The sequence below is a fragment of the Lithobates pipiens genome, unplaced genomic scaffold (genome assembly GCF_037356315.1).
Source record: "Lithobates pipiens isolate NorthernLeopardFrog02 unplaced genomic scaffold, aLitPip1_a1.2 Scaffold_30, whole genome shotgun sequence".
Lineage (NCBI taxonomy): Eukaryota > Metazoa > Chordata > Amphibia > Anura > Ranidae > Lithobates > Lithobates pipiens.
The window spans coordinates 148103832-148110255 of record NW_027507791.1 but is presented as its reverse complement, the minus strand read 5'-3'; the positions used below and the strand labels follow the sequence as shown (position 1 = coordinate 148110255).

Genomic DNA, 6424 nt, shown 5'->3' with positions numbered 1-6424 from the left:
TCAAATGCCGACTTGAAAGGCTCTGCACATGCTCACTGCTTCCACCTATGGCTGTCCGCATCGAGCCGGTGACGTCAGACGCCGGCTCGATGGATGGGGGATATAAATAGGCAGCGCTGTCATTTCACCTGTAGCGCAGGTTCAGCACAGATACTACCGCCACGCTAACTTTTCATCTTGGTAAATATATTTCTTTAGCTGAATTTTATACTGTTATAATACCGCCTCTCATCTTTCTATACCTATATTTAGTCATTTTTCTTTTTATTTACTTGTAGGTTCAGCCTGGCAGTGGCAGCATATCGCTGCACTCTGCAACTTATAAAACATCATAATGAATCAATTGATTCCTTTTTTGTAACTTGTTGCATTTGTATTGCACCAATACCATCATATGGAATTAACTCTTTCATCTCTGATTCTAACTGCAGGTAAAAATAATTCTTATTCCTTCTACTCTCTTTAACAATATTTTTGTAGTATACCCCCAGTAGCCACTTCTTTCAACCTTTATACTAATTAGGCTTAATTAAAATCAATTGTTCCATCCCTCTGATAAAAAAGCATCTCATATCCTACTATGGAGGCATGTTTCTCAGCCCCAATTCCCTTTTATAATTTAGGGATTGATATTTACTTACCCACTTTGTTACAAACTAACATTTTTTAATACCTGTGCTGGACTTGTCATACTTGCTATTTATCTCTGGATTTTGTTTTTGATCTTTGTAGCGCTTGTCTACCTCCATCTATGCCCTGCATGAGGCTGGGTTGTTTTTAGCATTTGATCCTGTCACCTAATTCTTGTCATCTATTTCACCATCTGTTGGCCTGTGGGTTGCGATGCAGGAAATGATTATATCTGGGTAAGCATTTGGACTGAGCAAATTGAGACCAATTTCATACCTAATGTTCTGAAATTTATGTGTATCTAATTGTATGGCATAATTGTATTTTCTGTATTCTTAAACCTCTCTTTATGTTTATGTTCATGTTAGTTGCATACTCCCCTGAAGAAGCAAAAACGCGAAACATGTCGGGAGGATATATGATCATTCTCAGCAACTAACAATTTCAGGATCCCCTATATCTTGTGTCATGTAATTTTTTGTATAAAATGTGTATTTGCTATTATATTTTTGCTATTTTGGTTTCTCCAAAATAATTTTAACATATTTCCAACATTAAAGCTATGAATTCTTTTTTAAGAAATCTTTGTCTCTTTAATTAATGTACCGTTAAAAAATCCCCTGGCCCCCCCCTCCCTTTTTCCTATTCGTGGATATAATATTTATAGATCCTCTAGTGTCCAGATTCAACACAAAACTGGTCAACTTTGTGTCCAGCACAAGGGACCCACTAGCATATGGAACAGATGCGTTGGTGACCCCGTGGGATCAGTTCTCACTGATCTATGCATTTCCCCCGATTCAGTTGCTGCCACGACTTCTTTGCAGGATCAAGTGGGAAAGAAAGTCGGTAATACTGGTAGCACCAGCATGGCCCAGAAGGTCATGGTACGCAGAGATCGTAAAGTTGACAGTGGAGGCTCCATGGCTCCTTCCACTAAGGCCAGACCTGCTATCTCATATTCCATCCTACTTTGCGAATGCTAAATTTAGCGGCTTGGCTATTGAGACCCACATTTTGAAGAAACGTGGGCTTTCCAGGTCGGTTATCTCTACTTTGATTAATGCTAGGAAGTCAGCTTCTAGAGCTATATATAATAGAGTCTGGAAAGCTTATGTTTCCTGGTGTGAATCCAAGGGTTGGCACCTTCAGAGATATATCATAGGCAGAATTCTAGTCTTTCTACAGTTAGGCGTAGAGATGAAGTTGGCCCTGAGTACTATTAAGGGCCAAGTCTCAGACTTATCAATTTTATTTCAAAGACCGCTTGCTACGCATTCTTTAGTCCGGGGTTTCATGTAAGGATCAATCTGCCAGTTAAATCACCCTTAAGCCCTTGGGACTTAAATTTGGTTTTGTCTGTTACAAAAACAGCCTTTTGAACTGTTAGCCCTTGTACATACGGTCGGATATTCTGACAACCAAATCCGTCGGATTTTGTCCGACGGATTTTGTCCGAAACTGTTGCATACACACAGTCGGACAAAGTTGTCAGAAAATCCGATCGTACTTAACGTGATGACGTTATTTCGTTAGGACGGGACTACGTTCAGGCTAGTAGCCAATAGCTTTGGCCTAGGAATTTGATCTGAGCATGCGTGGCACTTTGTCTGATCGGAATTCTCTACACATGATCGGACAAAGTCCGATCAGATCATGTTGTCTGAAAATTTTATAGCCCAGCTGGAAAACTTGGTCCGTCGGATACTCCGACGGAAACAGTCCGATGGAGCCCACACACTGTCGGATTATCCGACAACACGGTCCTATCAGACATTGTCCATCGGAATGTCCGACCGTGTGTACAAGAGCTTACAGCATATTCCTTTAGTCCTTTTGACAAGGAAGCTGGTATTTTTGGTTGTTATATCCTCAGCAAGGAGGGTGTCAGAATTGGCTGCTCTTTCTTGTAAAGAGCCATATTTAGTTATTCATGAGGACAGATTGGTGTTATGCCCTCGTCCAGGCTTTTTGCCAAAAGTGGTTTCAGGCTTTCATCTGAATGAAGATATTGTCCTGCCTTCTTTTTTCCCAAGGCCATGTTCCAGGGAAGACAAATCACTACATTATCTTGATGTAGTGAGAGCAGTGAAGATCTATTTGAAGAAAACTGCTCAGATTCGTAATACTGATGTCTTATTTATTCTGCCAGAGGGTCTTAAAAAAGGACAGGCAGCATCGAAATCCACTGTCGCTAAGTGGATTCGGCAAGTTATAATTCAAACTTATGATTTAAAGGGAAAGATTCCCCCTTTTCAAGTTAAGGTGCACTCTACCAGAGTGGTTGGTGCTTCTTGGGCAGTGCATCACCAGGCCTCCATGTCTCAAATCTGCAAGGCCACGACTTGGTCTTCAGTACATACATTTGCAAAATGTTATCAAGTGGATGTAAGATGGAATGAGGATATCGCCTTTGAAGGCAGTGTGCTGCAGGCAGCAGTATAGGTCCTCAGGTCTGGGGGTTACCCTACAGTTTGTGTCTCCCTCCCCTCAAGTAGCATTGCTATGGGACATCCCACCAAGTAATTACTTGAGGCTCTGTGTCCTATGATATACGATAAAGAAAATGGGATTTTTAAAACAGCTTACCTGTAAAATCCTTTTCTTGGAGAACATCATAGGACACAGAGCTCCTGCTCCTCTGTTTTATGGGGTGAGAGTATATTAATTATATTGCTTGGCTACAAAAACTGAGTGCTCCTGGCCAGAAGAGGGGTTATATAGGAGAGTCAACTTCCTGTATTTGTTATACCAGTGTCAACACCTGAATTAGGGTTGCCACCTTTTTGTCAAGCCAAACCCGAACACTTTAGCGGCCCACTGCAATTTGTTTTGTAGTACACACTATAGGATTGTAGGAGACTTGGGATACCTTTGAGTTACCCTAGGAGAGTAGTAAGGAGTAGTAAGGAGGCGCGCATAGCTGCAATGAACAGTGGCTGTGGCCAAATTGTGTTAACAGTGGAGAGGGGGGTGGACTTAAAGGGGTATTGTTAAATAAAACAAACTCATTTGTGTGACCATAAAACATGATTAGATTAATAAAAAGAGATGTCACAGTTAAAATATGAACCTAGCCTACCTTAAAAGTGGACACTGTCAGTAGGGCAGAGGATGGTGTCAGTGGGGCAGAGTGCGGTGTCACTGGACGGTGTCAGTGGGGCTGAGTGCGGAGTCACTGGACGGTGTCAGGGGGGCAGAGTGCGGTGTCACTGGACGGTGTCAGGGGGGCAGAGTGCGGTGTCACTGGACGGTGTCAGTGGGGCAGAGTGCGGTGTCAGTGGGGCAGAGTGCGGTGTCAGTGGGGCAGAGTGCGGTGTCAGTGGGGCAGAGTGCAGTGTCAGTGGGGCAGTGGACTTTTAATTACCAAAAAATAAAAATAAAAGATATGCACAAATAGAGAAGAAAAGATATTAGATAAAGGCTACTGAGTGGGCACTGCACAATTAAGTAATTATGCCAGGATGAGATGGTACTGAGTCTGCAGGGAGAACTAGACTGCAATCTTCAACCAGCAGCCATGTCCCTGGAAAGACCAGCAGGACAGTCCCACACTGGAGAGCTTGTGGACTGAACTGCAGGAAAGTAAAGACTCTCAGCTCTGCATTCACCCAGCAGTCTGTCTGTGTCAGGCTTTCTGTATCTGTTCCTCTCTTTTTCTGGACAGGTCACATGATCGGCTTGCAGAGGGGAAGAGCCCAGGCTGTGTGTCTGCAGGGCGGCTGTGAGGGGGGAGAGACATGCCAGTGCCCACTCCATACAATGTGTCACAACTTAAGTTACACAGCGCCGGAGACTCGGCCAGAGCGCCGGGCAGTGCAGGGAGGGAGACACCTGAACGGTGAACCCCATTACAGAGTAATAATAGGAGACAAAAAGAAAAAAGAGAGAGACTTTTCTCCTGCTGTTGTGTCCCGCTTTTAACTTGCGTACCAACACCAGGGAAAAAGAAAAAGTAGCTACCTTAGGCTTCGGTGAACACATAGGACATTTGATTAATATCAAAAATATTTTTATTTCTTTCTATACATAAAACAATAAGGGGCGGTTCACACAGCAGGCGAGGCGAGGCGACTCCGACTTGCCTCGCCGCGACCTGCAGCGGCCTCGGCGGCGACTTGCAAATGACTTCTGTATAGAAGTCAATGCAAGTCGCCCTGAGGTCGCCCAAAAGTAGTACAGGAACCTTTTTTCTGAGTCGGAGCGACTCGAGTCGCTCCTCTCAGAACGGTTCCATTGTACAGAACGGGGGCGACTTGCGAGAGCGAGGCGAGTCGTGTCGCCTCGCCTCGCATCGCCCGCAGTGTGAACCGGCTCTGAACCTTGATTGAATTGCATCAATCGATCCTAGGTGTTTACACAACATTAACCAAAGATGACCCAAAGATCATCCTTATTTGCAAAGTTCATACACCCTGACTTTCAACAAACAGAACCAGACATACTCATACATACAACAATAAAACAGATAGAGGCACCTCCTATGGCCATACATGTGGTGATATACCGAGTATGATCAAATTGTACCAATAATACGCTTCTATTTGGAAGCATGAGATAAAAATCTGCACATGTATGGTCATCAAAGTAGCAGTAATTGGAAATGGGGATAATTATGACCAGACAACGGTCCTAATCTCTCATTAGTACCTCCATTCAACCTACATAGCAATTCTCTTCGGTTGAAATAGGAATATCTCGGGCTCGTGATTATAACAGTCTCATGAAGATCTCTCAGTTAGTTCAGTCAATTGTTATAACTCTGAGTCTCCTTCTACTTAATCACTTGTCGCAGAGTGTAGCAAACCTGAAGCCTTCACTTTCAGCCTTTTGCAAGCAGCGGCATAAATGACAGACAATACTGAAAATGTAACAATCAATGGCGGTGAATTGAATATATTCAAATCCAGTTGTATTTAATATTAGCAGTTTGGATCAGAAATATGGAATATCTGAATGAGTGAGCATCTGAACAGACACCTGTTTGAAAGGCTTCTGGCGCAGCTGATTGCAAAAGACTCTGGAGTGGATTCAGTATAACAGAGGTGGTGAGACTTGGATGTTATAAAACAAGTGGTGAAATATCCTACACACATTTATTGGACTTTTGATCGACTAAAATCGTTTGTGGAGAAAGATTGCATCCAAGTATTCAGCTTGTCTGATGTACGAACGGCCGCCTGAGAACCTCATATATGTATTGACACAGCAAATCTGAGTGAAATCCCCAGGGTATGGTAAGCCAGTGTGTCTGAGAATCATTCATTTTTGGTGCAAGGCACTTTTTATGGAACCGCTGAATATATGGAATAGGGATGAGCTTCGAGTTCGAGTCGAACTCATGTTCTACTCGAACATTGCCTGTTCGCCTGTTCAGCGAACAGTGAACAATTTGGGCTGTTCGCAGCAAATTCGAAAAGCCGGAACACCCTATACAAGTCTATGGGAGAAATCTAAAGTGCTCATTTTAAAGGGTAATATGCAGGTTACTGTCCTAAAAAGTGTTTGGGGACCTGGGTCCTGCCCCAGGGGACATGGATCAATGCAAAAAAAAGTTTTAAAAACGGCCGTTTTTTCAGGAGCAGTGATTTTAATAATGATTAAAGTGAAACAATAAAAGTGTAATATTCCTTTAAATTTCGTAGCTGGGGGGTATCTATAGTATGCCTGTGAAGGGGCGCATGTTTCTGGTGCTTAGAACTGTCGCTGCACAAAGTGTCATTTGTGCAGGAAAAAAAGTCTTTTAAAATCACTTGCGGCTAAATTGTCGGGTCTCCGTAATACAGAGAACACT

The 6424-nt window shown here is 43.1% G+C and overlaps 1 long non-coding RNA gene across 1 annotated transcript; it reads left to right on the top strand.

Moving 5' to 3' along the window:
- The first annotated feature begins 283 nt into the window (after positions 1 to 283).
- Positions 284 to 1259, top strand: LOC143942135 (uncharacterized). The gene is made up of 3 exons (XR_013264710.1): positions 284 to 431; positions 733 to 866; positions 999 to 1259. It is a non-coding gene; the product is annotated as an uncharacterized LOC143942135 (long non-coding RNA).
- The last annotated feature ends 5165 nt before the right edge of the window (positions 1260 to 6424 follow it).